Source organism: Dermochelys coriacea, chromosome 2 (genome assembly GCF_009764565.3).
Source record: "Dermochelys coriacea isolate rDerCor1 chromosome 2, rDerCor1.pri.v4, whole genome shotgun sequence".
In the NCBI taxonomy this organism is placed as follows: domain Eukaryota; kingdom Metazoa; phylum Chordata; order Testudines; family Dermochelyidae; genus Dermochelys; species Dermochelys coriacea.
This window is the reverse complement of record NC_050069.1, coordinates 155,863,899-155,883,375: the sequence shown is the minus strand read 5'-3', so window position 1 is coordinate 155,883,375 and position 19,477 is coordinate 155,863,899. Positions and strand designations below refer to the sequence as shown.

General features: G+C 42.7%; 1 protein-coding gene and 1 long non-coding RNA gene across 3 annotated transcripts in view; both read right to left on the bottom strand.

Moving 5' to 3' along the window:
- The window catches only part of ERP44 (endoplasmic reticulum protein 44), a 120,926-nt gene that overhangs the window by 56,113 nt on the left and 45,336 nt on the right, over positions 1–19,477 (bottom strand). The window lies entirely within an intron of this gene.
- LOC122458849 lies at positions 1,146–3,664 on the bottom strand. The gene is made up of 3 exons (XR_006279131.1): positions 3,501–3,664; positions 2,176–2,492; positions 1,146–1,858 (listed from the first exon to the last, which is right to left on the bottom strand). It is a non-coding gene; the product is annotated as an uncharacterized LOC122458849 (long non-coding RNA).

The window sequence follows — 19,477 nt, the reverse complement described above, 5'->3', positions numbered from 1 at the left end:
TATTCCTGAGTTTACAGATTCATTAAAAATTCTTGCTAATGGGCTTGCAATTTCAGGTGCCAATTCCTTTAATATTCTTGGATGAAGATTATCTGGGCCCCCCGAAGATTATCTGGGCCCCCCAGGGATGAAACACTGTCAGATGAATCTCCTGATCAATGTGGAATTCTGAAGAAAACTTAGGTAGGAAGCAAGGGTCTGGAATTATCATCACTTTATCCCATAGAACAGCATGTACAGTGGGTATATCGGCCATCAAGTCTCTAAGCTTCCCTTCCCTACCCTCCTGGCCAGGTGATGGTTATGAGGAACAATGTCTTAAAGGATAGCTGAAGAAGGGAACAGTTACCAATAGGCTCAAATGTGGATTTCTTCAGCACACTGAGGACTAAGTTGAGGCCCCATGGTGGAGATGGTTCCTTGACAAAAGGGAAGAAGTTAAACAGGCTTTTGATAAACCGCATAGTGATTGGGTGGGTGAAGACTGAAAACGCCTTGATGGGGGAGTGAAAAGTTGCAATGGCAGCTAGGTGAACTTTAATGGAACTCAGCGATAATCCTGTGGTTTTTAAATTGAACAAGTATTTGAGAACGTGTGTTAGACAACACTCAAGAGGAAGTACAGATTAGTGACTGCATCAAGTCTGGAAGCGCTTCCACTTCTGGAAGCAAGTTTTCCTTGATGTGGGTTTTCTGCTATGAAGCAGAACTGTTTGTACCTCCAGTCTTGTCCTATAACAGAGAGCTATCTAGTAGCCACACCTTGAGGTGAAGCACCGAGAGGCTTGGGTGCGTGATAGCTCCCAACTCATAGGTGAGAAGATTTGCTGTCAGGGAAAGGTGGAGGGGCAACTGCAGAGACATGAGAACAAACTCTGGGAACCACTCCTGTCTTGGCCATGACAATGCTATGAGGATGGCTACTAACTTTTCTTGTTTCCATCTGCAGTACATGAAGCCAAGGAATGACTAGGGCATCTCTCATCAAGATGTGATCCTGCCCTCCCCTGGAGTAGAACTGTATGCTCTTCACATTGGATGGTGTTGTAAAGAGATCTCTTTGAAGACGTTTCTCAGATGCCTGTCCATGGCATCTCTGAACAACTTGGGTCCCTTAAAGGGAAAATCCTTGATGGTGTTTTGTATCTTTTGGGGAAGACCAGAGGATTGCAGCCAAGAAGCTTAGAGCAGGACTACTGCTGTGCCCATGGAATGTGCAGCTGTGTGAGCAGTATTGAAAGAGGCCCGACAGATAGCTTGGTGATTGTCTGGTCTTCTGTTGTGAGGGGTGAAATTGTTTTCTTTGATCCTGTGGCAGATGTTCAACAACAGATGAAAAACTTGGAATAATTGGTAAAATTGTATTTTGCTATCAGGGCTTGGTAATTGACTCCTCTGAACTGTGGTGAGGCTGAGGAATGTCTTTTGATACCTCTCAGCAACGGTAATTCAGGCTTTTTCCAGGATTTGAAGGTCCTCATGGGACTGAATACTGGCCAGTATGGGGACTCCGCATAGGGAACCTCAGGTGTCAATATGCCGGGGTACTGGAGACAGTATCGAAGTGTGATCAGTAAGTCTTTCGCGTTTAGCTACTGAAAGCGGTACTGACAACAATTTCAACTTGGCTCTGTAGTCCTTGTATTTCGAACGCACAGATTCTGGTGCAGCCCTAATTGGTTTACTAGACAGCTTCTCAGTACACAGCGTCGTTTTCTGGCCTGGTGCCATGATCTCAGTACTGGTGGGTATGGGAGCTTTGTACCTGTAATGTGGTGCGAGGTCTACTGAGACCCAGACCAAGGGGGTGACTTTCCCTTTCTCTTCTCCCATTCTCAAGAAGGGGGTCTCTTCTTCTCTGAGGGTCTAGATGGTTCTAAAGGGCACCCCGGTTTTTGCTTATCGTCACAATAGAGACAATCGTCACCAGGGCTCTATGTGGAACTGAGGGGGGTGACTCGGATCCTATAGGTCTCAGGGAGCTCTCCATTAGCAGAAGTTTAGACCATCTTCCCTCGATTTCTTAGATCTGCTTTTAAAACCCGAGCAGATCTTACATTTGGAGGGGATATGAGATTTTCCCAGGCAGCAGGGGCAGCTTGAGTGTCCATCACTCTGGGAGAAAGACTACTGGCACATGTGGCAGGCTTTGAAGCCCAAGGTCTTGGGTATAACCCATGCTTAAGGCTGCAGATTTAGGCCTGACAAAAAACAAAGGCCCAAATCATGCAAAAGAAGAAGGGAAGGGGAAACCCCCCTTCCCAAAAATACACAAAGTGTAGTAAAACAAAAACAAAGAAAATACTGAAAAAAAGAAACAAAATTAAGTGAGAGAGGCAGCAAGCTGCGTAGTTAGTTAATGGACACTGCAACGCTCCTTCTCAGGCCGCAGGTGTTTGAGAAGGAACTGGAGTGGCAGCGGGCCTTCCCCCTTCCTACATACTCTCGTACTGGAGCACAATGGTGTCTGAGGCGCAGACCTATGGACACTGCTGACCAAATCTCCAAACAAGTGCGTGCACGTCCTGACATGGAGCATCCATGGGGACACTACTCGAAGAAGTAGAAACCATTCTGGAGTACATAAAGCCTTTCAGCTACATAAAATATAAGATCCTATCACAGTAAGTCAAATGGCATGGCATAAAAATAAGAGTCAATTTTAATTCTCTATACATAAAACAGGATCATGGACTATTTCCCCTCAAATAAATGCATCTTTTCACTGATGGGGTCAGTGTTCAAATAGATACTGCTTTCCACTGCTTGCATAGTAAATATACATTTTCATCATTAGCAGAAACATACTTTTTTTAGGAAATTTTTAGGATTCTAATAGTTCTGGACAGAGACACTGGTCATCGGATCCATTCCCCTTACATGGCAGGATGTAGTACATCCCCCAAATAGAGGACATCAGATGCTAAGCTGACAGATAGTAGTCTAATTTTCCCTATATAGACATTTCAATAATTATTATAAACTCTATTAACAATCACTTAGGCCAGTGGTCTCCAAAATGGGGTGTGCACAAGACCATCCGTGGGGGTGCGTGGCAGGAGCTCCTGGACCTTTGGCAGCACCTCGGCTTTCCCCACTTCGTCGTTGTCTTTTTTTTGCTTCCCCAGAGCTTGCCCTGGGGTGCGCGATTTAAAAAGTTTGGAGACCCCTGACTTAGGCAATCAAATCTGTATCCAGAATTTTGTACTTTGATTTAAGAGAGAGTAGTACACATCTGAGTACCAATAGCAAAAGTAGTGATGTGAGAAGAAAATACTTCTGAGGATTATTAATCATTGATGTAGTGTCATTGCCTCAGTTTTATAATTATGTAACAGTGCCAGATAAAGAGATTTTTTTTTTTTGGCTGACCTTCCAATTTTCTGATCACAGAAGAGAAAAAATTGAGATGACCCTGTTTCACATCCATCATTTACCACAAGTGGCCATAAATTTTAGAGTAATTAATATTATTTCTTTTATCCACAGGTTTATGACACTGATACCATCCCTTTGGTCTGCAAGATGAGTTGTATTAGTTCATTAATATAAAATAAATCATTAACTATTGTACTGGATAGTTTCATTCTTTAACTTAAAGAACAACCTAGGAATTCATTACAGAGCAAGCTTTTATTTCTTTGGAGTTTTATCTACAGTGGCAGCTTACACATTCAGACGCTTGATGGAGGAAATTTGTGACTGTTTTGAATATTTTATCAGTCTGCACTTATTAATTACTTAAGAAGGCAAGTTGGACTTTACTAAACAGTCTTGCACTTTCCAATAAATTAAACAGCCACAACACTTTAGCAACTTTTTAGTACTTTTCCTGTACTGCTAGAAATTTCCTCTTTACTGATAGGGAGGCAATTAACCAGTGCTATATCCTAAAAAAAGAAGTGCCAGAACCCCTGAGGTGGTGAAAGCTTGCTCTAAATGGGAGGGGCCTGAGGTGTATACTAGGGGAACAGTGGAGGTCTTGAGAGGGAGTTGAAGGAAGGAGGAGCTGAGGGGTAGTGGGAGGAGCTGGGAGGAAGATAGGGGCAATGGAGAAGCTGGGAGAGGTCCAGGGGATAACTCCCTGCAGAGCCCATCCCATCCCTGCCTCCCCCAACCTGTGCGCAGCAGAATGTGCTCCACTATCTAGGCAGCTCCACAGCCTAGCTCTCAATATTGCTTGGCTCTGGTCTATGCCTCAGGCTCCAGGGAGCTATAGTCCTCAAGCTTCCCTGATCGGTTCCAGCTGTAGCATCCCCAGCTCCCTCTGCACTGACCCACTGCTGAGCACCCCCTGACCAGGGCCTGGCACCAGTACCTGCTGGCTTAGAGAACACTTTGCTGCTGGTGGGGGAAAGGGTCCACCTGATATGGGATTGGCTGCCCCAACTGGGCACTGGGGTCACACTCCCCCCCGGACTCCCTACCCATACACACACGGAGGCAGGGAAGTGGCTAGAATTAGCAGAAGTGCTGGAACACTGTTCCAGCTCCCAAAAAGAATGTCAGAAAGGCATTCTGAAAGACTTAAGTACTGCAATGAGCCATTCTGCAGTTCAGTATCCTCACTGATAAAATTGGAATATCATCCATCTTTTATCCACAGGTTTAGGACACTGATACCATCCCTTTGGTCTGCAAGATGAGTTGTAATTTTTATATCCTCAAATGAAAAGATCTATAAAAATACAAAACTTTTATCTCCTAATTTAGAAACTAGGAATCCACCAAAAGACTTTGCAAGTTTCTCCTCTAAACAAATTATTCACTCATCGTGATCTGCTCTTCAACTCTGCTGCAACTGAGCCTGATTCTTCTCTATTCTAGCTGGGGTATTTAACTCATAATGACTACTTTGGTTTTCTTGGTGAATATAATCTGATCCTATTTCTTCTTTTCTAAAGGAAGTATCAGACATTTTTGGACCCACTGCTAGGGACTATTTGGTAACCAGAAATGATAGCTCTGGAATACCTAGAACCAGATAAAAAGCGAAGTCCCGTCTTGGGACTGATTGCCTGCATATTGCTTTGGTTCCTCTGGTACTCATTCTTGTATTAAATCTATTTAAGGGCCCACTAAACAGCCTGATTAACAGAAATGTCTTCTATTGCAATCTGAAGCAATCCAGTCATCTTGAGACTTCCAGATACAAGTGGTCTCCACACACACGCACAAAAAGTCTTTCAACAGTTTGAAATAATTTTACTACAGAAAGAGGGAGCAAGAGCAGTTCACAACAATGTAAACAGAACAAGGATCTCTCAGATCACTGGATCCCAGAGCATTTAGCACTTTATAGATCATAATTACACTACGAGCCAATGGGTAGGCCGTGTAAAGGATGGAGCAATGCTGCACTAAGTTCCTAACCGTTCACCCCACTCAAGACACTAGCTGCTGCATTCTGTGCTAGCTAAAGTTTTGTGGTGCTTTTCAAGGGTCTATCCACATACAGCTGGATTAATGCAGTGTGCTCTAAGGTTAAAACAGTGTTAGTCAACGTGGCAAGCTCTTCAGGAGGGGTATCATTGCAGCCTCTAGACCAGGCATACATGGAAGAAAAAGAAGAAGAAAAAAAAAATCTGTCACAGCTGTATCTGGGCATCCAGGAAAACTAATGAATCCAATATAAGCCAAAGCTATAAATCATACTGGAAAGGACAAATGCACCACTACAAAGGCAAACTAAACTCAGCCACCCCTCTACATATTTGTGTCCTATCAGATTCATTTGCATCCTTCTCATCTGATTGAACCTAAAGACAGTTTGCTCTCAGATACATATCTACAGTAGCTCTGTCAGGTACAAAGAAAACCAGAAAGTGGAGTCTATCCTTTTAACAAGATGATTTCTATCTAGTGATCTGCACATTGGTGGAACTGCAGGCCAAAACATCTCACAACAGCAAGCCCAATATTGATAGAGTGTGTAAGGCAGTAGAGACTAAGCCCAGTGGTATTCCATCCACAAACGCTCAGATACAAAAAGGTACTTAACAGCTTTTGGAATTGCAGCGGTAGCAACAAATCGGATGATGGACCATCCCCTCCATTCCCAGAAGATTCCACAGGCAACTCAGCAAAACCTGATGACCAGTAGTTTTAAGTATTACTGAAAGAGCTAACAGAATCACTCACATAGTGCCTGTTGGATGCAGAATGTCAGATAAGGACAACAGTATCATCTCTGTACTGTTTCAGAGTAGCAGCCGTGTTAGTCTGTATTCGCAAAAAGAAAAGGCGTACTTGTGGCACCTTAGAGACTAACAAATTTATTAGAGCATAAGCTTTCGTGAGTTACAGCTCACTTCATGCATCTGATGAAGTGAGCTGTAACTCACGAAAGCTTATGCTCTAATAAATTTGTTAGTCCCTAAGGTGCCACAAGTACTCCATCTCTGTACTAAGTACATAACTGAAACTATCACTTGAAGACAGCTGTTCAGTCAAAGAATAAGAACTTAAATTTCTCCAATACGATGTTCTTTACCTTCCCTTAAAATGGAAGATTTGAAACTGAGCTGTTACCGGTGAGGCCATTAGCCTTATTGCTGCCTGCTGAAGGGCAGGAGGCAAAGGGACATATTAACATCCCTGTCAATAATAGGCTCAACCCACCAACTTCACCTAGCAAAAGGTCCAGCTCACAGAAGATGCAACAGAAAAACTAATTTCCTGAATATCCTAGGATACTGTATGAAAGCAAAAAATTGTATTTCTAAATGGAGCTAGACTACTTTATTCTCTTAATTCTGGTGTGTGTGGGGTTGGGGGGCAATGTTTAGAACAAGTTTCCCAAGGAAGTCTGTAAAACTTTCTTCAATGTTTTCAGTATTAGCAAGTCATAAATAAATACTTAATTTCTCTTAAAATAAAAACTACTTTTAACATTCTTTCTGAAAATATATGTGGACTAGAGGGCTCCTGAGATTGGTAATAGCAGATATAGAACCTTTCACAACTAGGTCACCAGCTCCAATCTAATGTAGGTGAGTAGTGATCAAAAGCTCTTACTGTCCGATGGATTTTGGTAGTCACAGTCCAGTCCCCCAATGAACAGATTCCACAAAGACACACCGCCATAATTAGAACTTGTTTTTTGTCTCAGATGAAAAAATTTTATCTCTAGAGGTTGTAGCCCTTGCAAATCAGGATTGAGCCACACTACTAAAGCAATATGGGGGCATATGCACGACTGTATCTCCATGTCTCTGTCTGTGTCTGAATGTCTGTGAGACAGAGATTCATGTCGCCAGGACTATCAGATCAGAATGTTTGTTGAGCACTACATTCGCATAAAAATTATAATTAAAGCACATTTCCATGAAGTAGTGTTTGAATTCAGTCACAAGTCAGAACTTATACTTTTTATAAATTGCATTGAGATGAAGGGAGAGTTAACACATGCAGAAGACAGGCCTACACAAATATGTATTTGAAAACCATCTTTCACAGAATATAAAATGCAAGTACATGAAAAACTGTTTGCACTCATTCAGAAGTCAAATAGAGTACATCCTAAATGTTTCATTAAACCATGGCATTTGATACAGGTAGAGCTAACACAAGCAGAGCTACTACAAAAATATACTCCTTATAAGATTAGAAATACATCATGTATTTGCATTTTATATTGTTTGAATTCATTCAGAGATAACATTTGTTATAGTAAATCCTAAATTAAATTTTAAAATATTCCCAGGCATTCTCACTGCTCATTTTTGGACCAAGAAGATTCTCAACTGGCACTTGATTCAGGTAGGAGTAACCAGGGGGAAAAAAACCAAACAAAATGCCCCACATTCCAGCCATCATTTCATATTTTCTTTAAAATGACAACCACTGTATTTGACACATTGTATATGGACAAGTTATGCTCATGACATAATGAAAGCCTATCACTTCAGATTTCTAAAAATACAATTAAAACAGTTTTTGAAAGCTTCACAAAAACACAGATTTCCCAAACAATTCAATAAATTTGAGCTATGCATTATGCTGAGGCTTCAAATCACTTCTAAATCCATCATCAGCAATGCTCAGACATCTCAAATTCAGTGCTTTCCATTCTTTTGCAAACTGCGCATCCTGCTTTGCAGCAAAATGAAATTCCACAAATACAAATCCTAGAGACTGCAGAAAAGTTTATGCCCTCAAATTCAATTCAGTTCCTTCTCCACATCTTTCCCAATTCTTTTCTATAAACTCTTCTCCTTAGAAATTGCTGAAGGAAAAAAAGTTGTCTCCATGTTGCAGTAAGGAACAAACAACAGGTTTCAAAATCCTCCAAAGGAAAAGTTTATACTTGATATTAAGTAGAAAAGGAGGGAGGAAAAAGGAAAGGCTTTGCCCACTTTTGGATCTTCAGAATAAAGTTATCAAAAGTATCAAACTCCATATGACATATGGTTGGCAAATCTGTCTGTCAGCAGGATTGGCTTGGAACTCAGCTTTTGAGACACACTTACATATCTTAATGAGGAAGTTTCACAGAAAGCCCCTCATATGCAAACTGAGCAACAGCTATATCCAAAACAAGATGGTCTGCTTTTTTAAGTGTCTGGCATTGGTGGCTGTTCCGCTGTTTCCCATGGCAACATGTATAGCCACAATTAAGTCAGGCTCATCAGAACCAAGTCTTCTCAGGGACTGAGTCAGGCTTTTCAAATCACTTCTCTATTTAAAATGACAAAGCTCAGGGTCAAAGGAAAAATCAAACTTCTCTTCGCCATCTTAGACTTAAGGAAGACTGAATCCATTCTTGCTCAGGATCACACTGGAACAGATCTTCACAGTAGGGAGGTCAGCCAATAGATTTGCTCAGATATTTCCTAAACTAACTTGTGAAGTTAAGGATGAGCCACTTTCTGTGCTGGCCAATTCACATTACTACAGAATGTGTGCACAGTTCTCTTCACTCACCCCAGGACACACTAATGAAGTGGCCTCCTACTACATTGTTCTCGGGAAGTACCCGTTACTCAGTACTTCCCATCTCTCATGGAAGTAGCAAACATTCTGCTGAGAAGGGATGAAAGTGTCATTTTGCAGTTCATGGTCCCTCACAAAACTGAAAAGTCAGATTCCCAATAAACAAATAGATGCCTAAGACAGGATCCCAGGGCCTTTTGTCAAAGGGAAAAGCATTAAAATCCTGATCAGCACCACAGCTGTTCATTGGCATCAGCTCTTCTCATAGCTGGCACGGAGAATTTTCTGGAAGATTATTGTTGCACAAGTCAAGATGAACAAAAATAGTTTCTAAAGAAGTCTGTGGCAAACTCTTGCTTTTCCTGGTGGGATCCTCCAGAGACTTTTGTCCCCCGCAAAAAGGAAAGATTGTATATACTCACATATCTGTTCAAGAGCTAGCAGAGACCCTAACTACCATATACTTCTTGGACACTGGCATACGGGTGCACACCTGTATTTTTCCTTTCCCCAAAAAGTCTTACAAAAAGTAAGGCAAACACCTGATGCTCCAACTTTGACTTGCTGGATTTGCTACTCTGATATTTTTGTTCCGTTAAAGCAGCCCCACTCTCCCCAACCCTTGTATAATGCCTTTTGTTTCAAAGAGGATGTGACTTCTTGAACCTCTATACGTTGGGCCGCTTTGACTTCATATGAGCAATCAAAATATGTATTCATAAAGGTCCCAAAGTCCAATCATGTCTTTTCAGGTCCCCATACCTATCTGCCCAGAAATTTTATGCTTTGCAGTGAAAGAGTTTTAGCCATATCTCTCAGTAGAAACTAAATCCCAGCTTTGCCAGCTTCCTGTTACTTTAGAATACTTGTTATCACTCATATTGGGTGTGCGTGTGTGTAAGAGATTACCTGCCTGTAACTATTGTTCTTTGAGATGCAGACATGTGTTCTACTTAGGTGTGCCCGTGTCCAGCGCACTGGAGCCAAAGAACTTGGACCAGCAGTACCTGCAGGGACAGCACTCCTGCCCTGTGGCCCTAGCCCTGTCCCCTGCCATGTAAGGGCGGTGCCACCCCAATCCCCTCAGTTCTTTCACACTGAATGTCTGAAGTACAGACTCCAATGCAGAGGGGACAGAGGGTGGGTCGTAGAATACAAGTGTGCATCACCTACCTGTAACTATTGTTCTTCAAGTAGATGTAACCGTGTATTCTACTTAGGTGATTCACAAGCAGTACCTGTAGGAGGTGGGGCTCGGAGCCTATTTAAAACAAGAATTGCAGGATTGCCTTCCCAAAGTTTGTATCTAATCTGGATGCAGCAGTAATGGCATAGTAGCTTGCAAAAGTATGCACAGAGAACCAAGTGGCAGCCCTGCAAATGTTCAATGTCACTTAGAAATGCTGTTGACTTTGCCTGGGCTTTAGTGGAATGGACTTGTACCCTTTGAGGAGGTACAATCCCCGGGGCCGGATTAATCTTTTGTGGGCCCCTACTCAGCCTCTTCCCCCCACCCCCTGAGGCCCTGCCCCAGCTTGGCCTCTTCCCCTGCAAGGCCCCACCTGCCACTGTCTCAGGAGGGGGCGGGGAGAGGCAAAGCAGGGGCAAGGCCACGGTCCAGGCACTGGAGCCCCTTCTGAGTGTGGGCCCAGTGCCATTGTAAACCCGATACTGTGTAGATCAGGATACTTTGTACGCTGTCATGATACAGGAAGTTATCCTCCTGGAGATCATCTGTGAAGGGACCACTTGACTGTTCTTTCGGTCTGCATATAAAACAAGCAAGCGAGATGAGGAGTGGAAAGGTTTGTTTAGCTTTTTTTTTTTTTTTTTAATCTGGATAGGTCCATTGCCTGACATCTAACATGTGAACATGTTCCTCTACAGTTGAATGAGGCTTATGGAAGAACACTGGTAAATATAATGCTTGGCTCACAAGTGACTGGGAAACCACTCTGGATAAAAAACTTAGGGTTCAGGCACAGACAATAACAGAGGCCCCATAAGAGCCACTCAGACCATATTAAGATCCTACAAAAGAATCGGCTTCTTTAACCGGCAGGTGGAGAGGACTCATTTCAAGAAACTCATTGCCATGGGGTTTGAAAAACACCAACTTCCCATGGATAGGTGGATGAAATGCTCTCTATGAACCAAATGCAAGATGAGAAGACTGAAGGTGTAACAGATACTCCAAGGTGTCCTGGATACAAGCCAGCTTCGATTCAACTCCTCAACCATTCAAGAGCTAGTTCCACTTGGCTGAATAGGTCACTCTGGGAGAGTGCTTCCTACAATTGAACAAGACTTACCAAACTGTCTCAGAATATCTTCCTTCTACTCCACATCTAACCATGCAGTATCCATGCATGTGAGATGCAGGGAGCTGAGTGCTGGATGCAAAACCTGACCTGGATGTTGAGTCAAGACGTTGGAATGAAGTGGAAGGAATATCGGAGACCAAATCAATAATGTGACAAGGCTAGAGAACCAACATCATCTCAGTCACACTGGAGCAATGAGAATGAGCTTGGCACAGTCTAATTTCAGCTTGAGAGTGACTTGCGGGATGATGGGAATTGGAGGAAAAGCATATAGGAGTGCAGATTCCCAGCTCAGGTGAAAGGCATCGGTCAAGGAGCTTGGATTAGACTCCGTCAGGAGCAAAACAGATGACATTTCTTGTTGCTTCTCCTGGTGAAGGAGATCGATTGTTGGAATGCCCCAAACTACAAAAATGGACTGCAGGATGCTGGGCTTCAGGGACCAGTCATGATTCAATAAGAAATTTCTGCTGAGGTGATCCATCAGTTGATTCTGGATCCAGGTAAATGATTGGCCATGGGGACAATGTTTTCCCCGATGTAAAACTGCCAGTGCCTGATCGCCTCCTGACACAGCATGTTGGAGTGTGCTCCCTCTGTCCGTTCACATAATACATTGCAGTTGCATTGTTGGTAAGGATGTGCACCGCAGAGTCCCTGCTGTGAGCTTGAAGGGCCTGCCAGGCACTGTAGATGGCACAAAGCTCCAGGACATTGATATGCAAAGAAGTTTCCTGTTCTGACCACAGGCCTTGAACTTTCAGCAATCCCAGATACACTCCCCAACCTATTAAGGAGGCACTGGTGACAACAGTTCTGGTTAATGGGGATCGAGCAAAGGGAAACCCTGGCACACATTGTCCTGAACCACCCACCACCGTGAGAAGTCCAGGATTGGAGGAGGAAGTCAGACCAGTGTGTCCAGAGGATGATGATTTGGATGACAGACCAACTTTAGCCACATCTGAAAAGGACGTAGGTGCAGCCTGGCAAATTGGACTACCTGTGTGCATGCAGCCATATGACTACCTACCTAAGGGATACTTGGGCTATGGCTGAGGGTTGAGATTGCAGGTCCAGACATCAGTGACAAATCCCGTGGACTTGCTTGGTCAGCAGAAAAGCTCTCAAACTCAGAATATATCAGGGCCTGAATGAACTTGGTTCTGAAAGCTGGAGCCAATGTTGACTTCCCACTGTTTAGAATGAGACCTAGATGATTTGAGTAGGCATAATGTGAACTGGACATGAGAGAGGACTTCCTCCCTGGACTTTCCCCTCAGTAACTTACAATCTACTTGTCCACTGTAACTGTAAAAATGAGACAGCCTGTTCCCAAACAGGGGGGCAGAGAAGGAGAGGTTACTGCTGGATTGCTGTTCTGGACACACAAAAGTGAGAATGGGTACATGCTGGATGCCAGGGTGTGTGAGTGTGATGAGCTGGCTGGTTAAACCTGGATCAGAGGATATTCTTTTTTGGGATCTGTGGCCCTTGCTGGAGTAGTCTTGTTACATTACAGGATGGCAAGACCGTCCAAAAAAGGCTGTGAGTTTATTGCTGTTGTTGCTGCTGACAACTATAGTGATGTCTCTTCACAGCTAGTGTATATACTCCCAAAGAATTTAAAAGACTCCTGAGATACTTTACAGAGTGCAGGGTTTCATCATTTTTTTCCGGAAAACAAAACCCAGCTATCAAATGTTAGGTCCTCAATAGTCCGCCCGATGCCCAAAATCTGCAGCTACAATGCCCTCCTCATGCTTATAGCCTTAATTCTGGGCCCGGCGTCTGCCGCATCCAAAGATGACTGTATGGTAGCCAAGACCTAATTGCAGCCTTCTGCAACGAATGCCATAAACTTTTCCCTGGAGGTTTCTGGCAACTTGTCTGTGAACTCAGAAATGGGTGTCTAATTGAGAAAGTCATACTCAGAGATATCAGAAGGGTAGCTGTGTTAGTCTGGATTCAGAGAGCAACACCTGCTGCTTCACGGTGTGCATTTGCAGGGAAACGGGGATATAAGTCTTCCTCCCCATTAAGCTCATTGTCTTAGACTCTGTCCTCAGAGGTGGACTTATATCTCCCCTGCTGTGCCCGGTCATTTGCTGCAGTTACCACGAGAGATATAGAAGGGAGTAGAAACCTCCAAACCCTGCATAGGAACAAAGTACAGTTTTTCCAAATACTTTGCCATGGGAGGTAATGAGGCTGGGGTATTCCAGAGGGTATTTGCAAGTTCCAAAAGAGCCTCTTTTATCAGGATGGCTAGTGTCCCCAGAGCCGATGATTGGAGACCATCCAGCAGTTTATGTGTATTCTCCTGCAGGAATTCTACCTGGGTACTCAAGGAGCTCCTGATACATCTGAAAGTGTTTGGGCACCAAAAGAAAGGAAGATTCCAGCACAGTAGACTTGTCCAGGAAGGACAAGGAGGCTGTTTGCTATGCCAATGACGGGTCCTGTTCTTGTACCACATGATCTGGTAGGAAGAGCCCTGGAGGTCCAGGAAGAATGGGCTCAGTGGTCATTTGCAGCTAAGGTGGTTTAAGAGCGGGAGCCACCATCAGGTCTGGTGATCTTGCTCTGGAGTAGGTTGAGAAGTGGGACCTCAGGGACTGAGGAGCTTTCCAAGGAGGTTACTGAGCATACAGATACGGCACTGGTGGCCAGCAGGCACCAGGCTAAGAGCCCCAGTCCCAACCGTGGGACTGATGCCAATCTCGGTGCCGTTGTTGATCCAAGGCTGTTCTCTGGCACCTATCTGATGGGGAGTGAATACGACCCCAGCCTTGATCTTGAGGAGTCCCAGAAATTCTGTGGTGACAACAGGCGAGTCAGACCTGACAGGCCAAAGGCAGGCTCACCTGAAGCCCAATATGGGGGCAGCATCAGTGCCAAAAAGGCATGGGGGATCAGCACTGAATGAGACACACTCCTATACAGTACCGGGAGAGGCGTCGGCGCTGAGGCTAAGGGTGGTACCGAATTTGACAATGTGATCTGCCACTAGGACAATGACATTGCTAAAGGATGCACCAACATCAAGGGAACCTTTCATGCCAGGCCAGGTGTCGGCCTCAACTCCACAATCAGAGGCCTGGGCAGTGCGAGCTGTGGTGCCGACAAGCCTGGCAGCTCTGTGACACAGTCAGAAGGTGCCAAAGGCACAATGGAGGATGATGCAGCAGAAGCCATGGCCCCAGCAAACTCTTGAACCAGTGAAGAGTCTGGGACTAAGACAAAGCAAGTCTGATGTCACCTAATATATTGTCGGTATGGAGACCGGTGCTGATGTAATTAATACTGGACTCAGCAAAAGTACCAAGGCTGGAACTAGATTTGACAGTACAGGCTCTCACTGCTCTCGAATCAGTACCAGGGAGTGGTTAGATGGAACAACTCCATCCCGTGTGCTGGAGGGAGAACAGTGTCAGGTAACACACCTCTTAGAAAAGGAGGAGGAGTCTCCCAGAGTCCTGGAATGGTCCTGATTCATTTTATGGGACCTATTCCTCGCCGTACCAGGGGAGGGAGAATGACCCTTCTTCCACCTGAGGGAAATGCTGGAGCCCAAGCACAGAGCAGCATCACTTGCTGGATCTGAAGGTGATCACTATGGCCCACTCCAGCTGGTGCTTGTTTTAGTCACAAGTCATTCACCATCCGAGTCCTGTTTGTGAACAACTTGCAGATGGAGCACTGCTCTTTGATATATCCTTCACTGAGATACAAGCAACACCTTGCGTGGGGATAGTTTTTGGGGATGGCCCCTAAACATGATGGACAATGATTGAATCCTAGTGAGGGCATGACATAGTATAGTATTAGTTAGAATAGCTGGTTGCCCTAACACTAAACTTAGCCTAAGGTACCACTAACTACTATACACAAGAAAAAGCTATGGCTGCAGGTTGTGTGCACTGCCTCTGTGGGTGCTCTTAGGGTATGTCTACATAGTGATCAATCTATCGGGGATTGATTTGTCGCGTCTAAATCGATCCCCGATCACTCTGCCATTGACTCCTGTACTCCACCGCGGCGAGGCGCGGAAGCGGAGTCGACGGGGGAGTGGCCGCAGTCAACCCCGCACTGTGAGGACGCGAGGTAAATCGACCTAAGATACGCCAACTTCAGCTACGCTATTCTCATAGCTGAAGTTGCATATCTTAGGTCAATCCCTGCCCCCAGTGTAAGCCAGGCCGCAGATACTGTTCTCTGGCTCTGGTGTGTTGGAAGCGCACACACCTAAGTAGAACACATGGCTGGCTCTATTGATGAAGAATCTTGTTTCCCCATATTTAATATTCACTCAAGAGCCACTGCTGCCTGCTGCTCTTCCATACAAGAGGCATTTCACTCATCCTTTCATGAAGTATTTCCTCAAAGTGATGTTCCATCCATACTTGCCAGTTAAATTACCTAGCTCATGGCCAGGACTTGGTAATAGCAAGGATCATGGACATACCCTCTGAATCACTTGCAAGATGGATGTTCATTCACCTTCTCCATAGGTTGCTGCCTTCCTTGTTAAAAAGTTTGGCAGGAAGGGCAAGATATATTCAGGCACCCAGGGCCAGTTTACAATTATTTTATTTACACTTTTTTTTAAACAAAGGGATACTTTTAGTCCTCACCCCAAGCTCTTACCCAAGGTGGATCCCAAATTTAATTTGAGTCAGAGCATTATCCATCTTATTTGCTTCCTGAAACCTCATTGTATTGCCTCTTTCATTCTTTCCAGTTTCTGTTAGCTCAGGAAAGAATTAAAAATCCAAATTGCAAGTGGAAGACAGAGTTGGATCAGCACATATTTTCAGAATCAGACCATCATATGACCCTTATTTTCACTTACAAAGCGAACCACACTAATGGCAAAAAATAAATATCTACTTGGAGAAATATTTAACACACAATAACCAAGTAACTGTCACAGTGATCCATCTAGCACAGTACCCTCACTCCGACAGTGGCTAGTACTAGATGCTTCAGAGGAAAGTGCAAGAATTCCTGCAGTAATCAGTTCTGGAAGGCATCTTCCTAACTCCCATTAGTTAAAAATTGACTTATGCTCTGAATTCTTGTATATTGCAATACACCCCCTTCCAAAACCAGAAAATACAGGAGGGACAGCATGATGTAAATTTTTGTTATTATGAAAAAACAGCACCGTGGGTTTATTCCTGTATGGCTGCCCAGCAAAAGAGTTATTTTTTTAATCAATATGCAGCAAGTGTGGATGAACTCATAGATCCTTCATGAATGGTATGGCATTTTCTAAGTATTAATTTAGAAGACAGGTAGGTTGACATTACATTACATTATTGCTTATTACATTACCTGAATTTCCAAGCAGATGGCACCTAGAAACTGGTGATGTTGGTAACTGAGGTTGGGGTACTAGTTTAGGCACATTAAATAATGTAAATTGGTCTTCAGCATACTCTTGAAAGAAAAGACTGAATATACTCATTTTAACTTAATATTTTCACACTACTCATGAATCAGTTTAAAATGTAATATATACAAAATTTTAATACCACATTAAAACAATTTTTAAACTTTTTCAATCACATCAGGACTATAAATATCAGTCTCTGGCACAATATCTTTATATTGGCTGTGAGGGCAGACAAAATGATAGCTTTGTCATTAAGCATCAAACATTTTGCAGAGCATCAATAATTCTCTTTAATTTGCTTTCCCTCACAGGTTGATGTGAGATGCTGGGACCTGCAGTGTGCCTGAATAACAGTGCATCAAATGAAAGGTATCTATGCCAGGTTGACCATTCTGAATGCTATTTAGAGTGGTCTGAGAGCAGATATATGGGCTCCCTGCAGAGATTTGATTTCAAAAGGAAATAGGTAGTTTGCAGTGCAAAATTCATCATCTCTACAACAATATTCCTGTACTAACAGTGCTACAAAACCTGAAATCATGCAACACAAATATAGAAATAGAAATTGTTAATCTAATCAAAAATAGACAATACTGATTTATGACTTTTTATACTAGAGAGGTTATATAATATTAAAAATATACATAACAAAAATAATCATTAGGGTAGAAAAAACAAACCTATAAGAATAAGAAAGTTATATTATGGCTGCCACAATGTTTTAGCTCATAAATGTTTAGTTAAGTATTGCAGCATACTGCATATAGGCTATCAGAAGGACCACACTGGATAATTAACCTAGTAATTCCTTTAATACAGTAATACACATTAAATATACTATTACATACTAATTACTATCTTGAAATTATGTAAAAAGTTGCCAGATTAAGCATTCAAGTGTTAGAAAATGCCAGAATGAAAGGTTCCTGATGCAATGCACATTTTGCCAGTGGCTTACACAACTATTTCCTAGACAACAGAGGAATCCTGGGAATCAGGAATCCTAAGCTCCACTCCTGATTCTGAAGCTGAGTGTGGTCTTACAACTACAAACAGCATAAACAACAACATAATTTGCCATAGTCATTCAGAAAGGCAGTGCTGCATAGTGGATGAGACTTAGGTCTAGTACTCAAATTAAGGGAAAAAAAGTAGTGGGGCCATAGACGTCAAGTGGCTGGCTTTAATTTAAACAGTAGTGCAAAGTAAGGGGGCCACAAGACAGAAGTGAGGTAGCCCCTAAAAGTAGTAAGCTCCCCCTGCCACATACATTCTCCCATAATTCACACAGCTTAGGTCTGTCATCTTAGAGACCAGGGTTTTATTTCTAGCTCTGCCAGAGGTGATCTTGCACAATCTGTAAAATGGGGAGAAGTGATTTGTCTGCCTCCTAAGCAAGCGACATAATTGACCGTGGCTCAATAGTAAGTGCTTGAAAGGAAGAGCAAGGAAGTAACACCAGAAAGAGCTGATACAAACTCTTCCTGGTTCCCAAACCAGTCCAACCCCTCTTAGGCCAAAAAGGGCAGTGCTGCTGCATCATCACCACCACCCAGACCCCCATTCAGACCCCGTAGACTTGTCTACCATGCAGCACGCTCAGTAGAGGCTAGAAATATGCTCAATGCAGTTAGCATGTTCAGAAATAAAGAAACAAGCCTCTTAAACTCTACTGAATGTTTGCAAATGGCAATTTTCAGAGGCTTATAACTCAGCTAAAACTGGGTAAATTTTTTCTGAGGTAGGAAAAGACACTTTTGACCCCAAGACTTATCCTCCTGTTAAATTTCAAACCTCTACTTCTAAATATGGAGGTGCAAAAGTTCAAAAAGCAGTTGAAAAAAGTTATTAGCGGAACTACTGACTTTCCCCAACGTCGTTCTTGAAAATGGGTCAAAAGTTTCAACCTTAGGCAAAGAGTAAGCACAGAAAAGTTTCAGCCCTAACATTTAAAATGCAACTAAGTAGAGGCTTATATAAAGCGTTAATGTAAATTTAGCTATAGGCAGTATGAGCTCCACCCTTCAGAGTTTTCCATATCTTGAAAACAAATGTAACATCCAAAATCCTATAAAGTCAATAATTAACATAAAACAAAACAAAAAAACCCAAACAAAAAAGCCCAAAAACAAAACACACACAAAAAACTGTCAGCCAGATTGCTTAATAACTTTCCAAAGTTTAGTGAATTTACTTTGACCAGTAATCGGAATATTAATTCAAAAAGAAAAAAAATTATAAAAGTAAATCTATATAAGTTGGTTTGACTAGTTCAACAACTTTTTCTGAGGTAATATTAATGTAAATTTTGAAAGTGACAGTGAGCCACTGTTACTTTGCTACAAAGCAAGTACAATAAGATAAACAAGTTTCTGATAAACAGGTTAAACAAATGACTGAAGTTACATTTAAACGTTTAGCAGAATAGACATATAATGCAGCTACCAGATAGTAAGACAGTAGAAAAATTCCAACAAAGACTATGTGTTTGACAATTTTTCATTTTTTTTAAAATAATACACCTTTAGGGGAATTACTGACTAAATTATTTACCTGTAAATTTTGTTTTCCAGAAACTAGTACTGATGATAGATCTCAATACTTTGTATCTGCTCTTGCTTATGGCTGCCAGGCGAGCACCATAACACAATATAGAATGATATTTAGTGTTTTTAGGGGAAGTGCCAGAAGACAGCAAAGGAGAGTGGTAGGAGAGGGAGAAAGGGAAAGGGTGAAAGGAGGTGGCAAGAGAGGTCCATCAGTCAACAAGGCAAGGGGATAAAATCTAAAATACATTATTCATTTTGTAAGTTCTAGG